Source organism: Rhea pennata, chromosome Z, assembly GCF_028389875.1.
Source record: "Rhea pennata isolate bPtePen1 chromosome Z, bPtePen1.pri, whole genome shotgun sequence".
NCBI classification, from domain to species: domain Eukaryota; kingdom Metazoa; phylum Chordata; class Aves; order Rheiformes; family Rheidae; genus Rhea; species Rhea pennata.
In genome coordinates this window covers 31,785,478-31,797,536 of record NC_084702.1, presented here as the reverse complement: position 1 = coordinate 31,797,536, position 12,059 = coordinate 31,785,478, and the positions used below count along the sequence as shown (strand labels likewise).

At 39.7% G+C, this 12,059-nt stretch overlaps 1 non-coding gene across 1 annotated transcript; it reads right to left on the bottom strand.

The window, feature by feature from the left end:
- Nucleotides 1-3,101: 3,101 nt before the first annotated feature.
- On the bottom strand, nucleotides 3,102-3,174 carry TRNAK-UUU (transfer RNA lysine (anticodon UUU)). The gene has a single exon. It is a non-coding gene; the product is annotated as a tRNA-Lys (tRNA).
- Nucleotides 3,175-12,059: the final 8,885 nt, after the last annotated feature.

The window sequence follows — 12,059 nt, the reverse complement described above, 5'->3', positions numbered from 1 at the left end:
AATGTCCTATAAAACTGAAATAAGTCACTTGAGTACAATTCCACCACAAACCTGTTCTCCGCTTAGGTCTTGTGTGCTTAGGTAAGAAATAATCTTCAAAAGTTTGCAAGACACAATAACACACGTCAAAAAATTGCCTTTTTATCTGGCAAACCAAGATTCCCAAGCAATATTTTATTCACTTATTTTCAGGAATACTTGTGTACATATACATGTGTGGATGCATGTATGTGTACATATACGTATACACACACACACACACATATATATATAAACCTATAGCTTACACCAACTGTCAAATACAAGAGGTGGTAACTTTCCAAGAAGCAGAGTTTTTTTTTTTTTTTTTTTTTTTTTTTTTTTTTTTTTAAGGTAGACTGAAGTGAATAAACAATCATAATAAATTAGGCAGAATATTTATCACTTATGAAAAATATTGGGAATTTAGAAAATTCAGAGACTGGAAGAAAAGATAAACTATCTTTTCCTTGATGACAAAGGACTTTGCCAGATTATGATTGTTTAGTGCTCATGAAAGGTGTCCAAATTGTCATCCAGTTGCCTGGAGGTGATTATCAGCAGATTTAATCTTATATTGAATAAAAAATCTCTAAAAATAGATGTTCAGAGTATTTTACCTCTCTAATATTAGAGCATTTTGAAAAGAAAATGCACATAAAAAATGTTTAAGAATTAAGTCAATGCCATATGGGATAGTGGTCCCCTGACACTATAAAAAATCCTGAAGCAAAATAAAATTTCTTTTCAAAGCAGGAAATATTGATTCTAGAACAATATATTATTCTGTTTGTTGTTCTAGATGAATAGTGTAAACCTATTCATTTCATCTGATGAATGCTGGTTCACTAAAATGATATTTTCTCACTACAGCTTTTTTAACAAACATTCTGTACTCAAGCTATCAGAAAATACCTGTTTGAAAACTTTATTTAAAATGAGTAGGTAAACTAGAGACCCTAAAAATAATGTATTATATGAAAAATTACATTCTTTAAATCTTCAAAATTTTTGAATTAAAACTTTTAAAGAATATTTTATGTTACAATGAATTTACAGATTGTTACTTTTTCCTATGATTTAAACAAGAAATGTTTAAAGATATGAGAAAAACTGTTCTGAATTACGTATACTTTATATATTTTATATGTATATAAGTATATGTCATCTGAAAGATATGTTTTTCTGCAAGTCCTTGATATTAAACCAGATTAAAATAAATCAAATTCTTTATTAATTCCTTATTAATTTTATAATAATTTAATGAATGATGTTTTATAGTTATATAGTAGTTATATAGGTTATATAGTTCCATACAGAAGCTAGACAGGCAGCCATATAGGTTCTGTGTTTGTCAGTTTCTGTTCTTAAGTTCAGATTTTATGTTTTTCTTGTGCATTCATATGCTTTAGTGAGACTGCAAGACATTATAAGAAAACACAACAAATTTTTTCCTCCCAAGATATCACAGACATACTGTTTAGTCAACCAAAAAAACAGAGAAGAAAAAAAGACAATTTTGCTTTCCATACGAATTTCCCAAACACAGTGTGTGTCAACTTGAATAACTGCAGGCTTTAAAGGTCTATAAGTAAATATTAAAAATATACAGACAAAATTAACGTAAATCAGAAGGAAGTATTATTTTTTGTTCTAATTTAAATAAATGAAAGTTACAGCACTAAGTTTAGTGTGACAGAGTGTCTACCTCAGGCTTATAATTTTTATGACCATAAGTTCTTAAAAACACATTTTAGCACAGAAATAATATATATATGTTTTTACAGATATGAGGTTGATGAACAGTATAAAGTTGTATCATAATGAAATACTGCTTTTATTAGATAAAATCAATCTATTTAGAAGCTGAAGGTGGTATCCTAAATTATTCAATATTCTTTTCTCAATGATATCCTCTTTTTGTCCCTCTCATTGAAAAGGTGTCCAAAGCAGGGATAATTTTTCTTCCCTTTTAGGTATCCTTAACTCTTTCGCTCATAGATTTCTTGTAAATCTTATCTTGTTCCTCTTTTTAATTGTAACTTATGAAAAAGTGTGTAAAAACATACTTAAATTAGCCAAATAATATCCACAAAGAAAATTCCCTATATTGTCTGGGACCACAGAATCACAGAATGGGTAAGGTTGGTAGGGACCTCTGGAGATCTAGTCCAACCTTCCTGCTCAGCATGGTCACCTAGAGCATGTTAGACAGGGTTGCATCCAGGCAGGCCTTGAAGATCTCCAGAGAAGGAGACTCCACAACCTCTCCAGGCATCCTGGTCCCCTGCTCCGTCACGCTCACAGTGAAGAAATTCCCCCTCACGGTCAGGCAGAACTTCCTGTAGTTCCATTTCTGCCCATTGCCTCTTGTCTTGTCACATGGGACAATTGAAAGGAGTTTGTCCCCATCCCCTTGACACCCTCCCTTCAGGTACTTGTACACATTGGTAAGATCCCCCCTTGTAGGGCAGATACTCCAGTCCTCTGATCATCTTCATAGCTGGACTCCCTCCAGTAGCTCCATATCTCTCTTGCAGTACTCCAGATGAGGCCTCCCCAGGGCTGAGTAGAGGGGCAGGATCACCTCCCTTGACCTACTGGCAACACACTTCCTGGGCACCCCAGGATACCATCAGCCTTCCTGGCCAGAATGAGAGACATCCAGAATGAGCTATTCTATCACCTTTCCAGGGATGGAGGTGAGGCTGACCAGCCTGTAGTTGCCTGGGTCCTCCTCCTTGCCCTTCTAGAAGACTGGAGCGACACTGGCTTTCTTCCAGTCCTTAGGCACCTCTCCAGTTCTCCAGGACCTTTCAAAGATGATGGAGAGCAGCCTAGCAGCAACATCTGCCAGCTCCCTCAGTACCCATGCATGCACCCCATCTGGGTCCATGGATTTGTGAACATCAGTCTTGCACAGAAGATCTCTAATCCTATCCTTCTCAACTAAAGGAAAGTCTTCCTTTCTCCAGGCTCTGAAGTTCTTGAGGGCTGCCGTAGCAGCAAAGACTGAAGCAAAGAAGGCATTCAGTAATTCTGCCTTCTCTATAGCCTTCGTCACCAGGGCCACCAAATTCAGGTGCCCAGCATGCGACTTGAACTCAAGACCCTGAGATTAAAACTCTCATGCTCTACCGACTGAGCTAGCCAGGCATCAGCAGGTGCTGCCTCTACGTCCATGCTTTCCATTCCAGTATGCTTTCCCTCACTAAAGGCTCATTGGGGGATTATTTTGCTTGCCTCTTTCTGCACGTGTCTTCAGCTAGTTTACTAGTCCTTTATGTAGTCTACTGAGATATTCAGCTTGGAGAATGGGCTGGTTCTGGGATTCACTTTGCGTGACAAGAAAACACAGCCCTATTATATAAACAATAGAGAAAGGTAAATTAGGACTAGTTTATGAGTTTTTTTTCCCTGTGAGTTGCTTACAGTATAAACAACGTTTGGACTCCTCAGAAAACGGTTCCTCTGTGTCATGCCCAGGCTGTCTTGCAACTAAAGAACTTCTAATATTCAGCAATTTTAATGAGTGTAAAAGAACATTTATAAATTAATGAATAAGCACAAGAATAGGAGTATTAATGTTGCCTGAAATAAAATTAAATTGATATTTTGCTCCCAATTCTAAGTGGTTTAAACAATGTACAAAAAATGAAAAGATTGCATAATCCTTTTGGATTGCTAATCAACTGTGAAAAAATAGATATAAATCAACCCCCTGAGAATTTCAAGTGCAGACACTTTCTTAGAAGGCAAAAGGTTATACACAATTAATATATTTACAATATTCTGGCTGCAATATATAAGCCAGTGGGAATATCTGAAAGAAAATGATAGATCTGTACCAGTTCTTTCTCCATCGTAAAGTCGATTAACGAATATTATAATATACAGGCCCAGCCTAATCTTCATATGGAGATACTATTATCACCTTAACCTAGGGATATAAAACTGTAAACCTGCTAAAGTTATAAAAACTTTTCTAATTGTTTTGACAAAAAATAGCAGAGGAAAATATCAGGTAGTAAAACAAAACAGATTTGTAATAATGCAAATATTAATCAGCAATTTAATTCCTACAAAATTCTTCTTAAAAGATGATGACTATTTCTGAGACTATGTTAAAAATAAAGGCAGAGCACCTCCTATGACAGATGTGTTATTGGGCAGCAGCTACAGGGACAAGGGAAAGGACAAAGAAGAGTCTAATTGAGTGGTATTTAGGAAGAATAATTTGTAAGGGATAGACCATAAAAAATGTGGATCACAGGGGGAAAAAGGTAGTGAAAGTGTTATTCATACCCTGAAGAACACTAGACTCTATGACAAAAAAAAAAATGGATTCAAAAGACAAAGTGAACCTTATTAACTCACTTTAAAAGAGAAAAGCTTAAAACTGGGCTGCCAGATTTTCAGAAATGTTCAGCACACTGCAGGTATGATTGACTGGAGCTGTAGATATTCAGTCCTTTGAAACCAGTGCATTTAGGCATTTGATTTTGAGCAAAAGAATCTAAAAATCAATTCTGAAAATGAAATCCTCAGTTTTCCTACAAATAGTTTTGGCTTTTTTCTTTCCCCTCAGTTAATGGATTTTATTTTTGAAAGGAAGATAGCAGGACAGTGCAATCAGAATTTGTCATCCAAGTTGCTTAACAGCATGATTCAGCTGAAATAGAACTTCTTCTTTAGAGGTATGGTTTGTTCATATCAAATCTTTCTTGAAGAATAAATTGTCCATGTGGAAGTCCCTAAGGATGACTTTCAAATAATCCAAAGATAATGTCAAGTATATCCAATTATACTTAATATATGGTTACAAAAATTATAGATAAGTTCTTGAAACTTTTACCTGCTGAAGTATTTGACAAATCTACCCTCTCTTAAGAGAGAGCTTAGTCAAAACCTATGTAATAATAGTGTAAGTTTTTCTCTTTTCTCAATGTTCTCAGGTTTTAGCTATTGTAAATTTCTAAGAAAAATAAGTAACAATGGTTTCTTATTACATCATCCTCCTACATGTAATCTAAGACTTTCACCTTCCAGCTCTGTGGAGTGATATGTTGTTTTGACAGCTTGAAATAGTAATACTTTATTCCTCTATTTATAAAATAATATTTACAGAACCACCAATATTTGTAATGACATAGGTTTCAAACTGTCATTTTAAAATTATTAATTTTAGCAGCTCCAGGTAATTTTGTTCTCTTCCCTGTCATCCCTCACACCAAAATCCCAAGCTGTCCTATATTATGAAATGTAACCAGCACACTCTGAACTGGCTATCTAGATAGGCTAAGAAGATGTCACGAGAGACAGGATACTGATGGAGTAGGAAAAGGTGGTAAAAAGTGTTGAATACCTTATGTGCCTGCTGGTTCTGAAGGTGAGCATTGGTCAGATAGTTTCCGTGCAAGTTACAACAGAAAAAAAAAGGTTTGCATTTTGTTGTTGCTTTAGGATTTACCTTTTAAATTGAATGATTATTTACAGTTACACAACCGAAAGATATATCAGATTAAACTAAAAAAAAATATGTAATTTTTTCAGGCTTGTTTAAGGCAATAAAACTAGGGCTGGACTCATAAATTTCAGATTCTTAAGGTTGTTAATCTGAGTATTGCACCATTTCCTCCTTGTAAGTCTCTTCTGGCATAAATTCTTTCCATGTCTTTCTTCCTGATGCTCTGTATTTTGCCAGCTTTCTCTCCTGATACATTGTTTTCCAAGCTGAATCTTCCTTTATTCTCAGCTCATAATTCTATAATCCTCCTAAAGTATATATTTTTGTTCTCAGTGGTTTCCCCAAATTTACTATTATTTACAAATTGAACAATCTTGCTGTCTCCTCCCTCTTCCAGATTGTTAAGAGATGTTGAATTTATCTCCCTCATCTTGATACACATGATTTCATTTGGTTTTGTTAAGATTACATTTCCAGTCAGTGTTTTAACTTCTCATAAGAGAAAAATTTGACATGATCCTGGACCACTCCCCTCCCTGCACTATGTGCAAATAATACAGCGGAGGAGGGTGGACAGTTTTTCAGCCTAGATCTAGCTCACAAGCCACGGTTTAGACTACATATATTCTTAACTCTATAAGAAATATAATCCTAAAAAATAATGAGCCAGATCTTCACCTGGTAGACATCAGTCCTCTAGGTGCAGTGAAGCTGAGCTGACTTCCACCAGTTGAGGCCATTCTTACATCATTTACTTTCAAAGCTACAAAGCTGAAAATGAATCACAAAATTATACTAAAATTTCATCATATAACTCCAGTAAAATTATGAAAGTAAAAAATGGGCATTATCAGCTAAATTTTAAAGAACTTTAAATATCTTTCACTACAACTTCCCTAAGCATTTTTGCTAGTAAGTGATATGGCATCTTCAGAACACTTAACATGCCTCTTTGGCTTTAGCTCATCTGCTTCTTTTCTTACTTGAGCATATATTGAAGACATTTAAAATAATTCCCTAAAGGTTTTGGAATGAGCAAAAATGAAGTTATATTTGCTGTGGGGAATTAGGAAATCTGGTTCTTTGCATATCCTCATGTAATTATACTGTTAGCCACAGGGTAAGGAAAAAGGCCAGTGCCACAGATTAAAATGTCTTTACATTACTAAAATGATGGCAAAATGCTTGACCTTCCCAGGAAGACCTAAATTCAGACCAAATTAAATACTGTATAGTCTATCTACTTCCTTTATATCTTATAAATCTTGTAAATTTGAACAATGTATAGTTTACTAATGGCTTTAAGCTAGAATTGTGTGGTTGAAGAGATTCAAATTCTATTCTTCATATCCACTGAATGTAATGCTTTATTTTAGCTGAATATAGGCTTCAAACATATTTTATGTTACTAATGATGGTTTTAAGTATGTATGCAATGTAAGAAGGAGCGGAAGCATTCTCCACCAATACTTCTGCAACCCCTGCAGATGTGTAAAGCTGAATCACATTTCTGATCATTTGAACAATGATTGATTGAATATTGCTAATCACCAGCAATTCTGAAAGGAGAGCTTCAATAAGCTTCTTTAATAGTTGCTGGAACTCAGCTATCTAAAGGAAAGAAGTCCCCCTGCATCTTAACTGACGGTTCCCACACTGGACTGGAAAATGCTTCATAAGTAAAAATGCATGATGGAACTGTTTCAGTCTTTTTACTAGGAGCAAAGATAATGCACATTCTGGTGTCATGGTTTGAATTATCATGAGAGGAAGAATCTTACTGATGAATGGTTTTGGAAATACAGAGGTGCAACTCGGCACCCACCAAACCTAGAAATAAAATTTGTATAAAACATTTACTTTTCCAATGAATAACAGAGAAGTGAAATCATAACACAGATGGAAAATACTGCTTCTTTGCTTGACAATCAAGCTTCATTTCTCCCCCTTAGGGAGGAGGAGGACATGGAAAAATAATCTCTGTATTTTTTCAGTGGCAGTTCCCTATTACCCAACCACTTCAGAAAAACAAAATTGACCTACACCATGGCTCAGGACTCAAATCCACCACAAAACTTTTATTAGTAACAAGAAAATTGAGTAATATTTTGACATCAATTTTTGAAGTCTTTCTATTAAAGAAGCAGCACCAAAAATGAGTGAAAGAAATCTAAGAAATACTGGAAATGCTGTAAAACATACTTGTCTTTGATATTTTCAGTTTACTTTCTTAACAAAAGAGGTTCATATAAGACAATATATGCTTATGTCAGCAGAATTAAAATTATGAGCTAAACTGTTAGTCATAATAAAATGTAATAGTCCAAGAAATTTTGGTTTTCCCTTTTCAACAGCTTTATCTACCTTTTATTCTTGAGTCTCCTTTAACATTTTGTGTCTTTTTCTCATGTTTTAGTCCTCTCCATCTTTTGCTTCACAACATTCTTATTTTCCTTAGTTGTTTTAGCTGGGACTTGAAATTCAGTAAATAATTTTGCTGAGTTTTAATCAGCTTAAATATTCTTTGAAAGAGGATATGGATTCCGGTTACACTGACTTGTATAAATGCTTCTCCCTGACTCTCTCATCATTTCACTTCAGCAGCACTGTTTGTCACAAGTAGTCATCATTGCAAAGTACTTTTCAATATACTCAGCAGAGCTGTGAAGGTATTTTGAGGAAGTCTTCTTCATTTTAATTTGATTTTTGTTATTGCATAGAATGAAGAGTTAGAATTCAAGAATATTTGGATGTATCTTGGTGTTAAATGTCTGAACATTAAGATAACTGTAATGCACTGCACTTATACAACAGTACGTAGCAGCAGAAAATGAGATTTTAGGCCTAAGCAAATACTGAGTAAAATACATTTTCACATAATCATAGAAACACAGAATCAGCAAGGTTAGAAAGGACCTCTGGAGATCATCTAGTCCAACCCCCCTGTTCAAGCAGGGTCACCTAGAGCATGGTAGACAGGGTTGCATCCAGGCAGGCCTTGAAGATCTCCAGAGAAGGAGACTCCACAACCTCTCCAGGCATCCTGGTCCCCTGCTCCGTCATGCTCACAGGGAAGAAATTCCCCCTCATGTTCAGGTGGAACTTCCTGTCGTTCAATTTCTGCCCATTGCCTCTTGTCCTGTCACACGGGACAACTGAAAAGAGTTTGTCCCCATCCCCTTGACACCCTCCCTTCAGGTACTTGTACACATTGATAAGATCCCCCCTCAGTCTTCTCTTCCCCAGGCTAAACAGGCCCAGCTCCTGCAGCTGTTCCTCATAGGGCAGGTGCTCCAGCCCTCTGATCATCTTCATAGACCTACACTGGACTCTCTCTTGTACTGGGGAGCCCACAACTGGATGTAGTACTTGAGATGAGGCCTCACTAGGGATAAGCAGAGGGGCAGGATCACCTCCCTCCACCTGCTGACAACAGTCTTCTTAGTGCACCCCAGCATACCATTGACCTTCTTGGCCACAGGGTCACATTGCTGGCTCATGGTCAACTTGTCATCCACCAGCACTCCCAGGTCCTTCTCTGCAGAGCTGCTCTCCAGAAGGTCAGCCCCAGCTTGTACTGGTGGTTAGGGTTCTTTCTGCCTAGGTGTAGGACTCTGCACTTGCACTTGTTGAACCTCATCAGGTTCCTCTCTGCCCAACTCTCCAGCCTATCCAGGTCACTGTAAATGGCAGTATGGCCTTCAGATGTGTCAACCACTCCTCCCAACTTGGTATCATCAGCAAACTTGCTGAGGAGGCACTCTGTTCCCTCAACCAGATCATTGATGAAAAAGTTGAACAGGATGGGACCCAGTACTGAGCCCTGGGGGATGCTACTGGTCACAAGCCTCCAGCTGGACTCCGTGTCACTAATGACAGCACTTTGAGCTGTGCCTCTCAGCCAGTTCTCAATCTACCTCACTGTCCACTTGTCTAACCCACACTTCCTGACTTATCTAGGAGGATGTTATGGGAGACAGTGTCAAAAGCCTTGCTGAAGTCAAGGTACACAACGTCCGCTGCTCTCCCCTCATCTATCCAGCCAGTCATTCCATCAGAGAAGGCTATCAGATTTGTTAAGCAGGATTTCCCCTTGGTGAATCCATGCTGGCTACTCCTGATCACCTTCTTTTCCTCCATATGTCTGGAGATGACATCCAGAATTATGTCATCCAGCGATGGATCCAAATCCTTTCCAGGGATGGAGGTGAGGCTGACTGGCCTGTAGTTGCCTCCTCCTTGTCCTTCTAGAAGACTGGAGTGACACTGGCTTTCTTCCAGTCCTCACGCACCTCTCCAGTTCTCCAGGACCTTTCAAAGATGATGGAGAGCGGCCTGGCAACAACATCCGCCAGCTCTCTCAGTACCTCTGGGTGCATACCATCCAGCCCCATGGATTTGTGGATGTCTAGCCTGCCCAGAAGGTCTCTAACCCTATGCTCCTCAACTAAAGGAAAGTCTTCCCTTCTACAGACTTTCTCCCTTACATCCAGGCTCTGGGATTCTTGAGGGCTGCCCTTAGCAGTGAAGACTGAAGCAAAGAAGGCATTCAGTAATTCTGCCTTCTCTGTAGCCTTCATCACCAAGGCCCCCACACCATTCAGTAGTGGGCCCACATTTTCCCTAGTCCTCCTCTTGCTGCTGATGTATTTGAAGAAGCCCTTCCTGTTGTCCTTAACACTCCTTGCCAGACTTAACTCCAAGTGGTCCTTAGCCTTCCTCGCTGCATCTCTACATACTCTGACTGCATTCCTGTAATTCTCCCAAGTAGCCTGTCCCCTCTTCCACATTCCGTGTACTTTCTTGTTCTGTCTGAATTTGGCCAAGAGATCCTTGCTCATCCTTGCAAGTTTCCTGCTGTCTTCGCTGGACTTCTTCCTCCTTTGGATGCAGCGCTCTTGAGCTTAGAGGAAGGAATGCTTGAATACTAGTCAGCTCTCCTGAACCCCCATTACATCTAGGGCCTTAACCCATGGGATTCCTGCAAGTAGGTGTCTGAAGAGTCAAAAGTCTGCTCTCCTGAAGTCCAGGATTGCAATCCTGCTTGTTGTCATACTTCTTTCTTGCAGGATCCTGAACTCCACTATCTCATGGTCACTGCAGCCAAGGCTGCCCCCAACCTTCACATCTCCAAACAGTCTCTCTCTGTTGGTAAGGACAGGGTGCAGCAGGACACCCTTCCTTGTAGGCTCCTCCACCACCTGTGTCAAGATGTTATCAGAGATGCACTGCAGGAACCCCCTGGACTGCTTCTGTCCTGCTGTGTCGCCCTTCCAGCAGATATCAGGGTGGTTAAGTCCCCAATGAGAACCAGGGCCTGTGATCGTGAAGCTACTTCCAGCTGTCTCTAGAAGGCTTCATCTTCTTGGTCAGGTGGCCTGTAGTAGACAACCACAACAGGGTCCCCCGTGCTAGCCTACCCTTTGATCTTTACCTGTAAGCTCTCGACTGCCTCCTCCTCCACCCCCAGGCAGAGCTCGATACACTCCAGTTGCTCTCTCACATAAAGAGCAACTCCACCACCTCACCTCCCTGGCCTGTCTGTCCTAAAAAGCACATAGCCATGTGCTTTCCAGCATTCCAGTCATATGAGCTATCCCACCATGTGTCTGTGATTGCAATGAGATCATGGCCCTGAGATCACACACAGTTCTCCAGCTCCTCATGTTTGTTCCCCATGCTGCATGCATTGGTGTACAGGCATCTCAAAGAGGTGGTCATGCCTGCAGGTTTCCCAGGAAGGGTGTAAGGGGGTACCCCATAGCCATGTCCCAAACACATATCCCCAGCTGCATGCACCCGTTGGAGGCTTCCAAACCCAACTTGTGTTTTGCTGTCTGCCCTGTCTGTATGACATCTCCCCTCCCCCCTCCTATCTAGTTTAAAGCCCTCTTTACCAGGCTGGCCAACCTGTTGGCAGACACATGTGCCCCGCTTGGTGAGGTGAATCCCATCTCTCTCCACCAGTTGTTAGTCTTCAAACCATGTTCCACGGCCATAGAATCCAAAACCCTGTTGCAAACATCTGCAGCATAGCCTGTTGATTTGGAAAATTTTCCTACTCCTCTTCCCATGCCTTCCCCTAATCAGTAGGACTGATGAGAAGACCATCTGGGCTACCAGACCCTTGACCACCATGCCCAAGGCCTTGAAGTCTTATTTGATTGTTTCCAGTTTGCTCTTGCTATCATTAGCACCCACACGAAAGAGCAGCAGAGGGTTGCAGTCTGATGAGAGAACAAGCCTCAGCAGCCTTTCCGTCATATCTCGTATCCTCGCTCGAGGCAGGCTGCAAACCTCTAGAGGAGGGGTAGGTCAGCAGATAGGCACCTCCATCCCCCGCAGCATGGAATCACCCACTACAACATAAGGCACAATGTCAGACAGCCCAGTTGCTTCCCTTGAGGTCAGGTCTGGGTCCTCCTCACCCTGGAGTGTACTAAATCTGTTATATTCAACTGTAACTCCAACTCTGCAGGAGGATTAGGGGCCTTTCTTTTTCTTCTTTGAGAAGCTCAACTTCTTTGAGCTTTGAGAAGCTCTTCTTCTACAGAGCTATGCTGGACTATTTCAC